The following is a 19,743-nucleotide window of genomic DNA, read 5'->3' as shown; positions in this document are numbered from 1 at the left end:
AAAACCCTCAGGGGAGACGAGCACAGGCATTCCGTTAGAACCCAAGCACTGCCGACCGTTGGTGGAACCTCCCCACGCTCAGGATTCCGGAACCATTGTCATTGAGTGGGGGAGCTCGAGAGACAACCCCACGCAGCTCTCTTCAGTCACAGGTGTTCCCTGCTCGGGGAAGTCCGAGAAATACCTTCCCTGACCTTGGGGAGGCAGCCTCTGTCACTGGGAATTCCTGCAAAACCCACTAGCATTCCCTGGCAGAGAGACATGTGGAAAACACTCAGGGGAGTCGAGCACAGGCATTCCCTTAGAACCCACGCGCTGCCGACCGTTGGTGGAACCTCCCCACGCTCAGGATTTCAGAACCATTGTCATTGAGTGGGGGAGCTCGAGAGAGAACTCCACGCAGCTCTATTCAGTCACAGGTGTTCCCTGCTCGGGGAAGTCCGAGAAATACCTTCCCTGACCTTGGGGAGGCAGACTCTGTCACTGGGATTTCCTGCAAACCCTCCTAGCATTCCCTGGCACAGAGAAATGAGGAAAACCCATAAGGGAGACGAGCACAGGCATTCCCTTAGAAACCACGCGCTGCCGACCGTTGGTGGAACTTCCCCACGCTCAGGATTCCGGAACCATTGTCATTGAGTGGGGGAGATCGAGAGAAAACTCGACAAAGCTCTCTTCAGTCACAGGTGTTCCCTGCTTGGGGAAGTGCGAGAAATACCTTCCCTGACCTTGGGGAGGCAGCCTCTGTCACTGGGATTTCCTGCAACCCCCCCTAGCATTCCCTGGCACAGAGACATGAGGAAAACCCTCAGGGGAGACGAGCACAGGCACTCCCTTAGAAACCAAGCGCTGCCGACCGTTGGTGGAACCTCCCCACGCTCAGGATTCCGGAACCATAGTCATTGAGTGGGGGATCTCGAGAGACAAATCCACGAAGCTCTCTTCAGTCACAGGTGTTCCCTGCTCGGGGAAGTCCGAGAAATTCCTTTCCTGACCTTGGGGAGGCAGCCTCTGTCACTGGGATTTCCTGCAACAAGCCCTAGCATTCCATGGCACAGAGACATGAGGAAAACCCTCAGGGGAGACGAGCACAGGCATTCCGTTAGAACCCACGCGCTGCCGACCGTTGGTGGGACCTCCCCACGGTCAGGATTCTGGAACCATTTTCATTGAGTGGGGGAGTTCGAGAGACAACTCGACGCAGCTCTCTTCAGTCACAGGTGTTCCCTGCTTGGGGAAGTGCGAGAAATACCTTCCCTGAACTTGGGGAGGCAGCCTCTGTCACTGGGGTTTCCTGCAACAACCCCTAGCATTCCCTGGCACAGAGACATGAGGAAAACAGTCAGGGGAGACGAGAACTAGCACTCCCTTAGAACCCACGCGCTGCCGACCGTTGGTGGAACCTCCCCACGCTCAGGATTCCGGAAACATAGTCATTGAGTGGGGGATATCGAGAGACAACTCCACGCAGCTCTCTTCAGTCACAGGTGTTCCCTGCTCGGGGAAGTCCGAGAAATAGCTTCCCTGACCTTGGGGAGGCAGCCTTTATCACTGGGATTTCCTGTAAACCCTCCTAGCATTCCCTGGCACAGAGACATGAGGAAAACCCTCAGGGGAGAAGATCACCGGCATTCCCTTAGAAACCACGCGCTGCCGACCGTTGGTGGAACCTCCCCACGCTCAGGATTCCGGAACCATAGTCATTGAGTGGGGGATCTCGAGAGACAACTCCACGCAGCTCTCTTCAGTCACAGGTGTTCCCTGATCGGGGACTTCCGAGAAAAAACTTCCCTGACCTTGGGGAGGCAGCCTCTGTCACTGGGATTTCCTGGAAACCCTCCTAGCATTCCCTGGCACAGAGACATTAGGAAAACCCTCAGGGGAGACGAGCACAGGCATTTCCTTAGAAACCACGCGCTGCCGACCGTTGGTGGAACCTCCCCACGCTCAGGATTCCGGAGCCATTGTCATTGAGTGGTGGAGCTCGAGACACAACTCCACGAAGCTCTCTTCAGTCACAGGGGTTCCCTGATCGGGGAAGTCTGAGAAATAACTTCCCTGACCTTGGGGAGGCAGCCTCTGTCACTGGGATTTCCTGCAAACCCCCCTAGCATTCCCTGGCACAGAGACATGAGGAAAACCCTCAGGGGAGACGAGCACAGGCATTCCGTTAGAACCCAAACGTTGCCGACCGTTGGTGGAACCTCCCCACGCTCAGGATTCCGGAACCATTGTCATTGAGTGGGGGAGCTCGAGAGACAACCCCACGCAGCTCTCTTCAGTCACAGGTGTTCCCTGCTCGGGGAAGTCCGAGAAATACCTTCCCTGACCTTGGGGAGGCAGCCTCTGTCACTGGGAATTCCTGCAAACCCCACTAGCATTCCCTGGCAGAGAGACATGTGGAAAACACTCAGGGGAGTCGAGCACAGGCATTCCCTTAGAAACCACGCGCTGCCGACCGTTGGTGGAACCTCCCCACGCTCAGGATTCCGGAAACATTGTCATTGAGTGGGGGAGCTCGAGAGACAACTCCACGCAGCTCTCTTCAGTCACAGGTGTTCCCTGCTCGGGGAAGTTTGAGAAATACCTTCCCTGACCTTGGGGAGGCAGCCTCTGTCACTGGCATTTCCTGCAAACCCCCCTAGTATTCCCTGGCACAGAGACATGAGGAAAACACTCAGGGGAGACGAGCACAGGCATTCCCTTAGGACCCACGCGCTGCCGACCGTTGGTGGAACCTCCCCACGCTCAGGATTCCGGAACCATTGTCATTGAGTGTGGGAACTCGAGAGAAAACTCCACGCAGCTCTCTTCATTCACAGGTGTTCCCTGCTCGGGGAAGTTTGAGAAATACCTTCCCTGACCTTGGGGAGGCAGCCTCTGTCACTGGGAATTCCTGCAAACACCCCTAGCATTCCCTGGCACAGAGACATGAGGAAAAACCTCAGGGGAGACGAGCACAGGCATTCCCTTAGAACCCACGCGCTGCCGACCGTTGGTGGAACCTCCCCACGCTCAGGATTCCGGAACCATTGTCATTGAGTGGGGGAGCTCGAGAGAAAACCCCACGCAGCTCTCTTCTGTCACAGGTGTTCCCTGATCGGGGAAGTCCGAGAAATACCTTCCCTGATCTTGGGGAGGCAGCCTCTGTCACTGGGTTTTCCTGCAACACCACCTAGCATTCCCTGGCACAGAGACATGAGGAAAACACTCAGGGGAGACGAGCACAGGCATTCCCTTAGAATCCACGCGCTGCCGACCGTTGGTGGAACCTCCCCACGCTCAGGATTCCGGAACCATACTCATTGAGTGGGGGAGCTCGAGAGACAACTCCACGCAGCTCTCTTCAATCACAGGTGTTCCCTGCTCGGGGAAGTCCGAGAAATACATTCCCTGACCTTGGGGAGGCAGCCTCTGTCACTGGGATTTCCTGCAAACACTTCCTAGCATTCCCTGGCACAGAGAAATGAGGAAAACCCTTAGGGGAGACGAGCACAGGCATTCCCTTAGAAACCACGCGCTGCCGACCGTTGGTGGAACTTCCCCACGCTCAGGATTTCGGAACCATAGTCATTGAGTGGGGGAGCTCGAGAGAGAACTCCACGAAGCTCTCTTCAGTCACAGGTGTTCCCTGCACGGGGAAGTCCGAGAAATACCTTCCCTGACCTTGGGAAGGCAGCCACTGTCACTGGGAATTCCTGCAAACACTCCTAGCATTCCCTGGCACAGAGAAATGAGGAAAACCCATAAGGGAGACGAGCACAGGCATTCCCTTAGAAACCACGCGCTGCCGACCGTTGGTGGAACTTCCCCACGCTCAGGATTCCGGAACCATTGTCATTGAGTGGGGGAGATCGAGAGAAAACTCGACAAAGCTCTCTTCAGTCACAGGTGTTCCCTGCTTGGGGAAGTGCGAGAAATACCTTCCCTGACCTTGGGGAGGCAGCCTCTGTCACTGGGATTTCCTGCAACCACCCCTAGCATTCCCTGGCACAGAGACATGAGGAAAACCCTCAGGGGAGACGAGCACAGGCACTCCCTTAGAAACCACGCGCTGCCGACAGTTGGTGGAACCTCCCCACGCTCACGATTCCGGAACCATAGTCATTGAGTGGGGGATCTCGAGAGACAAATCCACGAAGCTCTCTTCAGTCACAGGTGTTCCCTGCTCGGGGAAGTCCGAGAAATTCCTTTCCTGACCTTGGGGAGGCAGCCTCTGTCACTGGGATTTCCTGCAACAAGCCCTAGCATTCCCTGGCACAGAGACATGAGGAAAACCCTCAGGGGAGACGAGCACAGGCATTCCGTTAGAACCCACGCGCTGCCGACCGTTGGTGGGACCTCCCCACGGTCAGGATTCTGGAACCATTTTCATTGAGTGGGGGAGTTCGAGAGACAACTCGACGCAGCTCTCTTCAGTCACAGGTGTTCCCTGCTTGGGGAAGTGCGAGAAATACCTTCCCTGACCTTGGGGAGGCAGCCTCTGTCACTGGGGTTTCCTGCAACAACCCCTAGCATTCCCTGGCACAGAGACATGAGGAAAACCGTCAGGGGAGACGAGAACAGGCACTCCCTTAGAACCCACGCGCTGCCGACCGTTGGTGGAACCTCCCCACGCTCAGGATTCCGGAACCATAGTCATTGAGTGGGGGATATCGAGAGACAACTCCACGCAGCTCTCTTCAGTCACAGGTGTTCCCTGCTCGGGGAAGTCCGAGAAATAGCTTCCCTGACCTTGGGGAGGCAGCCTTTATCACTGGGATTTCCTGTAAACCCTCCTAGCATTCCCTGGCACAGAGATATCAGGAAAACCCTCAGGGGAGACGAGCACCGGCATTCCCTTAGAAACCACGCGCTGCCGACCGTTGGTGTAACCTCCCCACGCTCAGGATTCCGGAAACATTGTCATTGAGTAGGGGAGCACGAGAGACAACTCCACGCAGCTCTCTTCAGTCACAGGTGTTCCCTGCTCTGGGAAGTCCGAGAAATATCTTCCCTGAATTTGGGGAGGCAACTTGTGTCACTGGGATTTACTGCAACCGCCTCTAGCATTTCCTGGCACAGAGACATGAGAAAAACCCTCAGGGTAGACGATCACAGGCACTCCCTTCGAACCAACGCGCTGCCGACCGTTGGTGGAACCTCCCCACGCTCAGGATTCCGGAACCATTGTCATTGAGTGGGGGAGCTCGAGAGACAACTCCACGCAGCTCTCTTCAGTCACAGGTGTTCCCTGCTCGGGGAAGTTCGAGAAATATCTTCCCTGCCCTTAGGGAGGCATCCTCTGTCACTGGGATTTCCTGCAACCCCCCTTAGCATTCCCTGGCACAGAGACATGAAAAAAACCCTCAGGGGAGACGAGCACATGCACTCCCTTAGAACCCACGCGCTGCCGACCGTTGGTGGAACCTCCCCACGCTCATGATTCCGGAACCATATTCAATGAGTGGGGGATCTCGAGAGACAACTCCACGCAGCTCTCTTCAGTCACAGGTGTTCCCTGCTCGGGGAAGTCCGAGAAATATCTTTCCTGACCTTGGGGAGGCAGCCTCTGTCACTGGGATTTCCTGCAACACACCCTAGCATTCCCTGGCACAGAGACATGAGGAAAACCCTCAGGGGAGACTATCACAGGCATTCCCTTAGAACCCAAGCGCTGCCGACCGTTGGTGGAACCTCCCCACGCTCAGGATTCCGGAACAATTGTCATTGAGTGGGGGAGCTCGAGAGACAACTCCACGAAGCTCCCTTCAGTCACAGGTGTTCCCTGATCGGGGAAGTCCGAGAAATACCTTCCCTGACCTTGGGGAGGCAGCCTCTGTCACTGGGATTTCCTGCAACACCCCCTAGCATTCCCTGGCACAGAGACATGAGGAAAACCCTCAGGGGAGACGAGCACAGTCATTCCATTAGAACCCACGCGCTGCCGACCATTGGTGGAACCTCCCCACGCTCAGGATTCCGGAACCATTGTCATTGAGTGGGGGATCTCTAGAGACAACTCCACGCAGCTCTCTTCAGTCACAGGTGTTCCCTGCACGGGGAAGTCCGAGAAATTACTTCCCTGCCGTTGGGGAGGCAGCCTTTGTCACTGGGATTTCCTGAAACAACCCCTTGCATTCCCTGGCACAGAGACATGAGGAAAACACTCAGGGGAGACGAGCACATGCACTCCCTTAGAAACCACGCGCTGCCGACCGTCGGTGGATCCTCCCCACGCTCAGGATTCCGGAAAAATTGTCATTGAGTGGGGGAGTTCGAGAGACAACTCGACGCAGCTCTCTTCAATCATAGGAGTTCCCTGCTCAGGGAAGTGCGAGAAATACCTTCCCTGACATTGGGGAGGCAGCCTCTGTCACTGGGATTTCCTGGAAAACCTCCAAGCATTCCCTGGCACAGAGATATGAGGAAAACCATCAGGGGAGATGAGCACATGCACTCCCTTAGAACCCAAGCGCTGCCGACCGTTGGTGGAACCTCCCCACGCTCAGGATTCCGGAACCATAGTAATTGAGAGGGGGAGCTCAAGAGACAACTCCACGAAGCTCTCTTCAGTCACAGGTGTTCCCTGATCGGGGAAGTCCGAGAAATAACTTCCCTGACCTTGGGGAGCCAGCCGCTGTCACTGGGAATTCCTGCAAACCCCCCTAGCATTCCCTGGCACAGAGACATGAGGAAAACCCTCAGGGGAGACGAGCACAGGCATTCCGTTCGAACCCAAGTGCTGCCGACCGTTGCAGGAACCTCCCCACGCTCAGGATTCCGGAACCATTGTCATTGAGTGGGGGAGCTCGAGAGACAACTCAACGCAGCTCTCTTCAGTCACAGGTGTACCCTGATAGGGGAAGTTTGAGAAATACCTTCCCTGACTTGGGGAGGCAGCCTCTGTCACTGGGATTTCCTGCAAACCCCACTAGCATTCCCTGGCACAGAGACATGAGGAAAATTCTTAGGGGAGACGAGCACAGGCTTTCCCTTAGAACCCACGCGCTGCCGACCGTTGGTGGAACCTCCCCACGCTCAGGATTCCGGAACCATTTTCATTGAGTGTGGGAGCTCGAGAGACAACTCCACGCAGCTCTCTTCATTCACAGGTGTTCCCTGCTTGGGGAAGTTTGAGAAATACCTTCCCTGACCTTGGGGAGGCATCCTCTGTCACTGGGATTTCCTGCAAACCCCCCTAGCATTCCCTGGCACAGAGACATGAGGAAAACCCTCAGGGGAGACGAGCACAGGCATTCCCTTAGAACCCACGCGCTGCCGACCGTTGGTGGAACCTCCCCACGCTCAGGATTCCGGAACAATTGTCATTGAGTGGGGGAGCTCGAGAGACAACTCCACGCAGCTCTCTTCTTTCACAGGTGTTCCCTGCACGGGGAAGTCCGAGAAATACCTTCCCTGACCTTGGGGAGGCAGCCTCTGTCACTGGGATTTCCTGCAACACCCCCTAGCATTCCCTGGCACAGAGAGATGAGGAACACCCTCAGGGGAGACGAGCACAGGCACTCATTTAGAACCCACGCGCTGCCGACCGTTGGTGGAACCTCCACACGCTCAGGATTCCGGAACCATAGTCATTGAGTGGGGGATCTCGAGAGACAACTCCACGCAGCTCTCTTCATTCACAGGTGTTCCCTGCTCGGGGAAGTCCAAGAAATACCTTCCCTGACCTTGGGGAGACAGCCTCTGTCACTGGGATTTCCTGCAACCCCCCCTAGCATTCCTTGGCCCAGAGACATGAGGAAAACCCTCAGGGGAGACGAGCATAGGCATTCCCTTCGAACCAACGCGCTGCCGACCGTTGGTGGAACCTTCCCACGCTCAGGATTCCGGAACCATTGTCATTGAGTGGGGGAGCTCGAGAGACAACTCCACGCAGCTCTCTTCAGTCACAGGTGTTCCCTGCACGGGGAAGTCCGAGAAATAACTTCCCTGACCTTGGGGAGGCAGCCTCTGTCACTGGGATTTCCTGCAATCCCCCCTAGCATTCCCTGGCACAGAGATATGAGGAAAACACTCAGGGGAGACGAGCACAGGCATTCCGTTAGAACCGAAGCGCTGCCGACCGTTGGTGGAACCTCCCCACGCTCAGGATTCCGGAACCATTGTCATTGAGTGGGGGAGCTCGAGAGACAACTCCACGCAGCTCTCTTCAGTCACAGGTGTTCCCTGCTCGGGGAAGTCCGAGAAAAACCTTCCCTGACCTTGGGGAGGCAGCCTCTGTCACTGGGATTTCCTGCAACCCCCCCAAGCATTCCCTGGCACAGAGACATGAGGAAAACCCTCAGGGGAGACGAGCACAGGCATTCACGGAGAACCCACGCGCTGCCGACAGTTGGTGGAACCTCCCCACTCTCAGGATTCCGGAACCATTGTCATTGAGTGGGGGAGCTCAAGAGACAACTCCACGAAGCTCTCTTCAATCACAGGTGTTCCCTGATCGGGGACGTCCGAGAAAAAACTTCCCTGACCTTGGGGAGGCAGCCTCTGTCACTGGGATTTCCTGCAAACCCCCCTAGCATTCCCTGGCACAGAGACATGAGGAAAACCCTCATGGGAGACGAGCACAGGCATTCCCTTAGAACCCACGCGCTGCCGACCGCTGGTGGAACCTCCCCACGCTCAGGATTCCGGAAATATTGTCATTGAGTGGTGGAGCTAGACACAACTCCACGAAGCTCTCTTCAGTCACAGGTGTTCCCTGATCGGGGAAGTCCGAGAAATACCTTCCCTGACCTTGGGGAGGCAGCCTCTGTCACTGGGATTTCCTGCAACAAGCCCTAGCATTCCCTGGCACAGAGAAATGAGGAAAACCCTCAGGGGAGACGAGCACAGGCATTCCGTTAGAACCCACGCGCTGCCGACCGTTGGTGGGACCTCCCCACGCTCAGGATTCTGGAACCATTGTCATTGAGTGGGGGAGTTCGAGAGACAACTCGACGAAGCCCTCTTCAGTCACAGGTGTTCCCTGCTTGGGGAAGTGCGAGAAATAACTTCCCTGACCTTGGGGAGGCAGCCTCTGTCACTGGGATTTCCTGCAACAACTCCTAGCATTCCCTGGCAGAGAGACATGAGGAAAACCGTCAGGGGAGACGAGAACAGGCACTCCCTTAGAACCCACGCGCTGCCGACAGTTGGTGGAACCTCCCCACGCTCAGGATTCCGGAACCATAGTCATTGAGTGGGGGATATCGAGAGACAACTCCACGCAGCTCTCTTCAGTCACAGGTGTTCCCTGCTCGGGGAAGTCCGAGAAATAACTTCCCTGACCTTGGGGAGGCAGCCTCTGTCACTGGGATTTCCTGGAAACCCTCATAGCATTCCCTGGCACAGAGACATGAGGAAAACCCTCAGGGGAGACGAGCACAGGCATTCCCTTAGAAACCACGCGCTGCCGACCGTTGGTGGAACTTCCCACGCTCAGGATTCCGTAACCATTGTCATTGAGTGGGGGAGCTTGAGAGAAAACTCCACGCAGCTCTCTTCAGTCACAGGTGTTCCCTGATCGGTGAAGTCCGAGAAATAACTTCCCTGACCTTGGGGAGGCAGCCTCTGTCACTGGGATTTCCTGCAAACCCCCCTAGCATTCCCTGGCACAGAGACATGAGGAAAACCCTCAGGTGAGACGAGCACAGGCATTCCGTTCAAACCCAAGCGCTGCCGACCGTTGGAGGAACCTCCCCACGCTCAGGATTCCGGAACCATTGTCATTGAGTGGGGGAGCTCGAGAGACAACTCAACGCAGCTCTCTTTAGTCACAGGTGTACCCTGGTAGGGGAAGTCCGAGAAATAACTTCCCTGCCCTTGGGGAGGCAGCCTCTGTCACTGGGATTTCCTGCAACACCCCCTAGCATTCCCTGGCACAGAGACATGAGGAAAACCCTCAGGGGAGATTAGAACAGGCATTTCCTTAGAACCCACGCGCTGCCGACCGCTGGTGGAACCTCCCCACGCTCAGGATTCCGGAACCATTGTCATTGAGTGGGGGAGCTCGAGACACAACTCCACGAAGCTCTCTTCAGTCACAGGTGTTCCCTGATCGGGGAAGTCCGAGAAATAACTTCCCTGACCTTGGGGTGGCAGCCTCTGACACTGGGATTTCCTGCAAACCCCCCTAGCATTCCCTGGCACAGAGACATGAGGAAAACAATCAGGGGAGTCGAGCACAGGCATTCCTTTAGAACCCACGCGCTGCCGACCGTTGGTGGAACCTCCCCAATCTCAGGATTCCGGAAACATTGTCATTGAGTGGGGGAGCTCGAGAGACAACTCCACGCAGCTCTCTTCAGTCACAGGTGTTCCCTGCTCGGGGAAGGTTGAGAAATACCTTCCCTGACCTTGTGGAGGCAGCCTCTGTCACTGGGATTTCCTACAACATCCCCTAGCATTCCCTGGCACAGAGACATGAGGAAAAACCTCAGGGGAGACGAGCACAGGCATTCCGTTAGAACCCACGCGCTGCCGACCGTTGCTGGAACCTCCCCACGCTCAGGATTCCGGAACCATTGTCATTGAGTGGGGGAGCTCGAGAGACAACTCCATGCAGCTCTCTTCAGTCACAGGTGTTCCCTGCTCGGGGAAGTCCGAGAAATAACTTCCCTGTCCTTGGGGAGGAAGCCTCTGATACTGGGATTTCCTGCAAACACTCCTAGCATTACCTGGCACAGAGACATGAGGAAAACTCTCAGGGGAGACGAGCACAGGCATTCCCTTAGAAACCACGCGTTGCCGACCGTTGTTGGAACCTCCCCACGCTCATGATTCCGGAATCATTGTCACTGAGTGGGGGAGCACGAGAGACAACTCCACGCAGCTCTCTTCAGTCACAGGTGTTCCCTGCTCGGGGAAGTCCGAGAAATACCGTCCCTGACCTTGGGGAGGCAGCCTCTGTCACTGGGATTTCCTGCAACACCACCTAGCATTCCCTGGCACAGAGACATGAGGAAAACCCTCAGGGGAGACGAGCACAGGCATTCCCTTAGAATCCACGCCCTGCCGACCGTTGGTGGAACCTCCCCACGCTGAGGATTTCGGAACCATAGTCATTGAGTGGGGGAGCTCGAGAGACAACTCCACGCAGCTCTCTTCAGTCACAGGTGTTCCCTGCTCGGGGAAGTCCGAGAAATACCTTCCCTGACCTTGGGGAGGCAGCCTCTGTCACTGGGATTTCCTGCAAACCCCCCTAGCATTACCTGGCACAGACACATGAGGAAAACCCTCAGGGGAGACGAGCACAGGTATTCCCTTAGAACCCACGCGCTGCCGACCGTTGGTGGAACCTCCCCACGCTCAGGATTCCGGAACCATTGTCATTGAGTGGGGGAGCTCGAGAGACAACTCCACGCAGCTCTCTTAAGTCACAGGTGTTCATTGCTCGGGGAAGTCCGAGAAATACCTTCCCTCACCTTGAGGAGGCAGCCTCTGTCACAGGGATTTCCTGCAACACCCCCTAGCATTCCCTGGCACAGAGACATGAGGAAAACCCTCAGGGGAGACGAGCACAGGCATTCCCTTAGAATCCACGCGCTGCCGACCGTTGGTGGTACCTCCCCACGCTCAGGATTCCGGAAACATTGTCATTGAGTGGGGGAGCTCGAGAGACAACTCCACGCAGCTCTCTTCAGTCACAGGTGTTCCCTGCTCGGGGAAGTCCGAGAAATAACTTCCCTGACCTTGGGGAGGCAGCCTCTGTCACTGGGATTTCCTGCAAAACCTCCTAGCATTCCCTGGCACAGAGACATGAGGAAAACCCTCAGGGGAGACGAGCACAGGCATTCCCTAGAACCCACGCGCTGCCGACCGTTGGTGGAACCTCCCCACGCTCAGGATTCCGGAATCATTGTCATTGAGAGGGGGAGCACGAGAGACAACTCCACGCAGCTCTCTTCAGTCACAGGTGTTCCCTGTTCGGGGAAGTCCGAGAAATACCTTCCCTGACCTTGGGGAGGCAGCCTCTGTCTCTGGGATTTCCTGCAACAGCCCCTAGCATTCCCTGGTACAGAGACATGAGGAAAACACTCAGGGGAGACGAGCACAGGCATTCCCTTAGAATCCACGCGCTGCCGACCGTTGGTGGAACCTCCCCACGCTCAGGATTTCGGAAACATAGTCATTGAGTGGGCGAACTCGAGAGACAACTCCACGCAGCTCTCTTCAGTCACAGGTGTTCCCTGCTCGGGGAAGTCCGAGAAATATCTTCCCTGACCTTGGGGAGGCAGCCTCTGTCACTGGGATTTCCTGCAAACCCTCCTAGCATTCCCTGGCACAGAGAAATGAGGAAAACCCTCAGGGGAGATGAGCAGAGGCATTCCCTTAGAAACCACGCGCTGCCGACCGTTGGTGGAACCTCCCCACGCTCAGGATTCCGGAACCATTGTCATTGAGTGGGGGAGCTCGAGAGACAACTCCACGCAGCTCTCTTCATTCACAGGTGTTCCCTGCTCAGGGAAGTCCGAGAAATACCTTCCCTGACCTTGGGGAGGCAGCCTCTGTCACTGGGAATTCCTGCAACCCCCTCTAGCATTCCCTGGCACTAACACATGAGGAAAACACTCAGGGGAGACGAGCACAGGCATTCCCTTAGAACCCACGCGCTGCCGACCGTTGGTGGAACCTCCCCACGCTCAGGATTCCGGAACCATTGTCATTGAGTGGGGGAGCTCGAGAGACAACTCCATGCAGCTCTCTTCAGTCACAGGTGTTCCCTGCTTGGGGAAGTTTGAGAAATACTTTCCCTGACCTTGGGGAGGCAGCCTCTGTCACTGGGAATTCCTGCAAACCCCCCTAGTATTCCCTGGCACAGAGACATGAGGAAAACACTCAGGGGAGACGAGCACAGGCATTCCCTTAGAAACCACGCACTGCCGACCGTTGGTGGAACCTCCCCACGCTCAGGATTCCGGAACCATTGTCATTGAGTGGGCGAGCTCGAGAGACAACTCCACGCAGCTCTCTTCAGTCACAGGTGTTCCCTGTTCGGGGAAGTCCGAGAAATACCTTCCCTGACCTTGGGGAGGCAGCCTCTGTCACTGGGATTTCCTGCAACACCCCCTAGCATTCCCTGGCACAGAGACATGAGAAAAACCCTCCGGGGAGACGAGCACAGGCATTCCCTAGAACCCACGCGCTGCCGACCATTGTTGGAACCTCCCCACGCTCAGGAATCCGGAATCATTGTCATTGAGAGGGGGAGCTCGAGAGACATCTTCACGCAGCTCTCTTCAGTCACAGGTGTTCCCTGCTCGGGGAAGTCCGAGAAATACCTTCCCTGACCATGGGGAGGCAGCCTATGTCACTGGGATTTCCTGCAACACCCCCTAGCATTCCCTGGCACAGAGACATGAGGAAAACCCTCAGGGGAGACGAGCACAGGCATTCCGTTAGAACCCACGCGCTGCCAACCGTTGGTGGAACCTCCCCACGCTCAGGATTCCGGAAACATAGTCATTGAGTGGGGGAACTCGGGAGACAACTCCACGCAGCTCTCTTCAGTCACAGGTGTTCCCTGCTCGGGGAAGTCTGAGAAATATCTTCCTTGACCTTGGGGAGGCAGCCTCTGTCACTGGGATTTCCTGCAAACCCTCCTAGCATTCCCTGGCACAGAGACATGGGGAAAACCCTCAGGGGAGACGAGCACAGTCATTCCCATAGAAACCACGCGCTGCCGACCGTTGGTGGAACCTCCCCACGCTCAGGATTCCGGAAACATTGTCATTGAGTGGGGGAGCTCGAGAGACAACTCCACGAAGCTGTCTTCAGTCACAGGTGTTCCCTGCTTGGGGAAGTTTGAGAAATACGTTCCCTGACCTTGGGGAGGCAGCCTCTGTCACTGGGATTTCCTGCAAACCCTCCTAGCATTCCCTGGCACAGAGACATGAGGAAAACCCTCAGGGGAGACGAGCACATGCATTCCCTAGAACCCACGCGCTGCCGACCGTTGGTGGAACCTCCCCACGCTCAGGATTCCGGAATCATTGTCATTGAGAGGGGGAGCTCGAGAGACAACTCCACGCAGCTCTCTTCAGTCACAGGTGTTCCCTGTTCGGGGAAGTCCGAGAAATAACTTCCCTGACCTTGGGGAGGCAGCCTCTGTCACTGGGATTTCCTGCAACACCCCCTAGCATTCCCTGGCACAGAGACATGAGGAAAACCCTCAGGGGAGACGAGCACAGGCATTCCCTAGAACCCACGCGCTGCCGACCATTGGTGGAACCTCCCCACGTTCAGGAATCCGGAATCATTGTCATTGAGAGGGGGAGCTCGAGAGACATCTTCACGCAGCTCTCTTCAGTCACAGGTGTTCCCTGCTCGGGGAAGTTCGAGAAATACATTCCCTGACCTTGGGGAGGCAGCCTATGTCACTGGGATTCCCTGCAACACCCCCTAGCATTCCCTGGCAGAGAGACATGAGGAAAACCCTCAGGGGAGACGAGCACAGGCATTCCCTAGAACCCACGCGCTGCCGACCGTTGGTGGAACCTCCCCACGCTCAGGATTCAGGAATCATTGTCATTGAGAGGGGGAGCTCGAGAGACAACTCCACGCAGCTCTCTTCAGTCACAGGTGTTCCCTGTTCGGGGAAGTCCGAGAAATACCTTCCCTGACCTTGGGGAGGCAGCCTCTGTCACTGGGATTTCCTGCAACCCCCCCTAGCATTCCCTGGCACAGAGACATGAGGAAAACCCTCAGGGGAGACGAGCACAGGCATTCCCTTAGAAACCACGCTCTGCCGACCGTTGGTGGAACTTCCCCACGCTCAGGATTCCGGAACCATTGTCATAGAGTGGGGGAGCACGAGAGACAACCCCACGCAGCTCTCTTCAGTCACAGGTGTTCCCTGCTCGGGGAAGTCCGAGAAATACCTTCCCTGACCATGGGGAGGCAGCCTCTGTTACTGGGATTTCCTGCAACACCCCCTAGCATTCCCTGGCACAGAGACATGAGGAAAACCCTCAGGGGAGACGAGCACAGGCATTCCCTTAGCACCCACGCCCTGCCGACCGTTGGTGGAACCTCCCCACGCTCAGGATTCTGGAACCATTGTCATTGAGAGGGGGAGCTCGAGAGACAACTCCACGCAGCTCTCTTCAGTCACAGGTGTTCCCTGCTCGGGGAAGTCCGAGAAATATCTTCCCTGATCTTGGAAAGGCAGCCTCTGTCACTGGGATTTCCTGCAAACCCTCCTAGCATTCCCTGGCACAGAGACATGGGGAAAACCCTCAGGGGAGACGAGCACAGGCATTCCCTTAGAAACCACGCGCTGCCGACCGTTGGTGGAACCTCCCCACGCTCAGGATTCCGGAAACATTGTCATTGAGTTGGGGAGCTCGAGAGAGAACTCCACGCAGCTCTCTTCAGTCACAGGTGTTCCCTGCTCGGGGAAGTCCGAGAAATACCTTCCCTGATCATGGGGAGGCAGCCTCTGTCACTGGGATTACCTGCAACACCCCCTAGCATTCCCTGGCACAGAGACATGAGGAAAACACTCAGGGGAAATGAGCACAGGCATTCCCTTAGAATCCACGCGCTGCCGACCGTTGGTGGAACCTCCCCACGCTCAGGATTTCGGAACCATAGCCATTGAGTGGGGGAGCTCGAGAGACAACTCCACGCAGCTCTCTTCAGTCACAGGTGTTCCCTGCTCGGGGAAGTCCGAGAAATACCTTCCCTGAACTTGGGGAGGCAGCCTATGTCACTGGGATATCCTGCAAACCCTCCTAGCATTCCCTGGCAGAGAGACATGAGGAAAACCCTCAGGGGAGACGAGCACAGGCATTCCCTAGAACCCACGCGCTGCCGACCATTGGTGGAACCTCCACACGCTCAGGAATCCGGAATCATTGTCATTGAGAGGGGGAGCTCGAGAGACATCTTCACGCAGCTCTCTTCAGTCACAGGTGTTCCCTGCTCGGGGAAGTCCGAGAAATACCTTCCCTGACCTTGGGGAGGCAGCCTATGTCACTGGGATTCCCTGCAACACCCCCTAGCATTCCCTGGCAAAGAGACATGAGGAAAACCCTCAGGGGAGACGAGCACAGGCATTCCCTAGAACCCACGCGCTGCCGACCGTTGGTGGAACATCCCCACGCTCAGGATTCCGGAATCATTTTCATTGAGAGGGGGAGCTCGAGAGACAACTCCACGCAGCTCTCTTCAGTCACAGGTGTTCCCTGTTCGGGGAAGTCCGAGAAATACCTTCCCTGACCTTGGGGAGGCAGCCTCTGTCACTGGGATTTCCTGCAACCCCCCCTAGCATTCCCTGGCACAGAGACATGAGGAAAACCCTCAGGGGAGTCGAGCACAGGCATTCCCTTACATACCACGCTCTGCCGACCGTTGGTGGAACTTCCCCACGCTCAGGATTCCGGAACCATTGTCATAGAGTGGGGGAGCACGAGAGACAACTCCACGCAGCTCTCTTCAGTCACAGGTGTTCCCTGCTCGGGGAAGTCCGAGAAATACTTTCCCTGACCATGGGGAGGCAGCCTCTGTCACTGGGATTTCCTGCAACACCCCCTAGCATTCCCTGGCACAGAGACATGAGGAAAACACTCAGGGGAAATGAGCACAGGCATTCCCTTAGAATCCACGCGCTGCCGACCGTTGGTGGAACCTCCCCACGCTCAGGATTTCGGAACCATAGCCATTGAGTGGGGGAGCACGAGAGACAACTCCACGCAGCTCTCTTCAGTCCCAGGTGTTCCGTGCTCGGGGAAGTCCGAGAAATACCTTCCCTGAACTTGGGGAGGCAGCCTATGTCACTGGGATATCCTGCAAACCCTCCTAGCATTCCCTGGGAGAGAGACATGAGGAAAACCCTCAGGGGAGACGAGCACAGGCATTCCCTTAGATACCACGCGCTGCTGACCGTTGGTGGAACTTCCCCACGCTCAGGATTCCGGAAACATTGTCATTCAGTGCGGGAGCACGAGAGACAACTCCACGCAGCTCTCTTCATTCACAGGTGTTCCCTGCTCGGGGAGGTCCGAGAAATACCTTCCCTGACCATGGGGAAGAAGCCTCTGTCACTGGGATTTCCTGCAACCCCCCCTAGCTTTCCATGGCACAGAGACATGTGGAAAACCTTCAGGGGAGACGAGCACAGGCATTCCCTTGAAACCACGCGCTGCCGACCGTTGGTGGAACTTCCCCACGCTCAGGATTCCGGAACCATTGTCATTGAGTGGGGGAGCACGAGAGACAACTCCACGCAGCTCTCTTCAGTCACAGGTGTTCCCTGCTCAGGGAAGTCCGAGAAATACCTTCCCTGACCATGGGGAGGCAGCCTCTGCCACTGGGATTTCCTGCAAAACCCCTAGCATACCCTGGCACATACAAATGAGGAAAACCCTCAGGGAAGACGAGCACAGGCATTTCCTTAGAACCCACGCGCTGCCGACCGTTGGTGGAACCTCCCCACGCTCAGGATTCCGGAAACATTGTCATTGAGTGCGGGAGCTCGAGAGACAATTCCACGCAGCTCTCTTCAGTCACAGGTGTTCCCTGCTCGGGGAAGTCCGAGAAATACCTTCCGTGACCTTGAGGAGGCAGCCTCTGTCACTGGGAATTCCTGCAACCACCCCTAGCATTCCCTGGCACAGAGACATGAGGAAAACCCTCAGGGGAGACGAGCACAGGCATTCCCTTAGAAACCACGCGCTGCCGACCGTTGGTGGAACTTCCCCATGCTCAGGATTCCGGAACCATTGTCATTGAGTGGGGTGCTCGAGAGACAATTCCACGCAGCTCTCTTCAGTCACAGGTGTTCCCTGCTCGGGGAAGTCCGAGAAATAACTTCCCTGTCCTTGGGGAGGAAGCCTCTGACACTGGGATTTCCTGCAACCCCCCCTAGCATTTCCAGGCACAGAGACATGAGGAAAACCCTCAGGGGAGACGAGCACAGGCATTCCCTTCGAACCAACGCGCTGCCGACCGTTGGTGGAACCTCCCCACGCTCAGGATTCCGGAACCATTGTCATAGAGTGGGGGAGCACGAGAGACAACCCCACGCAGCTCTCTTCAGTCACAGGTGTTCCCTGCTCGGGGAAGTCCGAGAAATACCTTCCCTGACCATGGGGAGGCAGCCTCTGTCACTGGGATTTCCTGCAACACCCCCTAGCATTCCCTGGCACAGAGACATGAGGAAAACCCTCAGGGGAGACGAGCACAGGCATTCCCTTAGCACCCACGCCCTGCCGACCGTTGGTGGAACCTCCCCACGCTCAGGATTCTGGAACCATTGTCATTGAGAGGGGGAGCTCGAGAGACAACTCCACGCAGCTCTCTTCAGTCACAGGTGTTCCGTGCTCGGGGAAGTCCGAGAAATATCTTCCCTGACCTTGGAAATGCAGCCTCTGTCACTGGGATTTCCTGCAAACCCTCCTAGCATTCCCTGGCACAGAGACATGGGGAAAACCCTCAGGGGAGACGAGCACAGGCATTCCCTTAGAAACCACGCGCTGCCGACCGCTGGTGGAACCTCCCCACGCTCAGGATTCCGGAACCATTGTCATTGAGTTGGGGAGCTCGAGAGACAACTCCACGCAGCTCTCTTCAGTCACAGGTGTTCCCTGCTCGGGGAAGTCCGAGAAATACCTTCCCTGACCATGGGGAGGCAGCCTCAGTCACTGGGATTTCCTGCAACACCCCCTAGCATTCCCTGGCACAGAGACATGAGGAAAACACTCAGGGGAAATGAGCACAGGCATTCCCTTAGAATCCACGCGCTGCCGACCGTTGGTGGAACCTCCCCACGCTCAGGATTTCGGAACCATAGCCATTGAGTGGGGGAGCTCGAGAGACAACTCCACGCAGCTCTCTTCAGTCACAGGTGTTCCCTGCTCGGGGAAGTCCGAGAAATACCTTCCCTGAACTTGGGGAGGCAGCCTATGTCACTGGGATATCCTGCAAACCCTCCTAGCATTCCCTGGCAGAGAGACATGAGGAAAACCCTCAGGGGAGACGAGCACAGGCATTCCCTAGAACCCACGCGCTGCCGACCATTGGTGGAACCTCCCCACGCTCAGGAATCCGGAATCATTGTCATTGAGAGGGGGAGCTCGAGAGACATCTTCACGCAGATCTCTTCAGTCACAGGTGTTCCCTGCTCGGGGAAGTCCGAGAAATACCTTCCCTGACCTTGGGGAGGCAGCCTATGTCACTGGGATTCCCTGCAACACCCCCTAGCATTCCCTGGCAGAGAGACATGAGGAAAACCCTCAGGGGAGACGAGCACAGGCATTCCCTAGAACCCACGCGCTGCCGACCGTTGGTGGAACCTCCCCACGCTCAGGATTCTGGAATCATTGTCATTGAGAGGGGGAGCTCGAGAGACAACTCCACGCAGCTCTCTTCAGTCACAGGTGTTCCCTGTTCGGGGAAGTCCGAGAAATACCTTCCCTGACCTTGGGGAGGCAGCCTCTGTCACTGGGATTTCCTGCAACCCCCCCTAGCATTCCCTGGCACAGAGACATGAGGAAAACCCTCAGGGGAGTCGAGCACAGGCATTCCCTTAGAAACCACGCTCTGCCGACCGTTGGTGGAACTTCCCCACGCTCAGGATTCCGGAACCATTGTCATAGATTGGGGGAGCACGAGACACAACTCCACGCAGCTCTCTTCAGTCACAGGTGTTCCCTGCTCGGGGAAGTCCGAGAAATACCTTCCCTGACCATGGGGAGGCAGCCTCTGTCACTGGGATTTCCTGCAACACCCCCTAGCATTCCCTGGCACAGAGACATGAGG

The sequence above is a fragment of the Vicugna pacos genome, unplaced genomic scaffold, assembly GCF_048564905.1.
Source record: "Vicugna pacos unplaced genomic scaffold, VicPac4 SAC-SAT, whole genome shotgun sequence".
Classification (NCBI taxonomy): Eukaryota; Metazoa; Chordata; class Mammalia; order Artiodactyla; family Camelidae; genus Vicugna; species Vicugna pacos.
Note: the sequence above shows the minus strand (reverse complement) of the source record.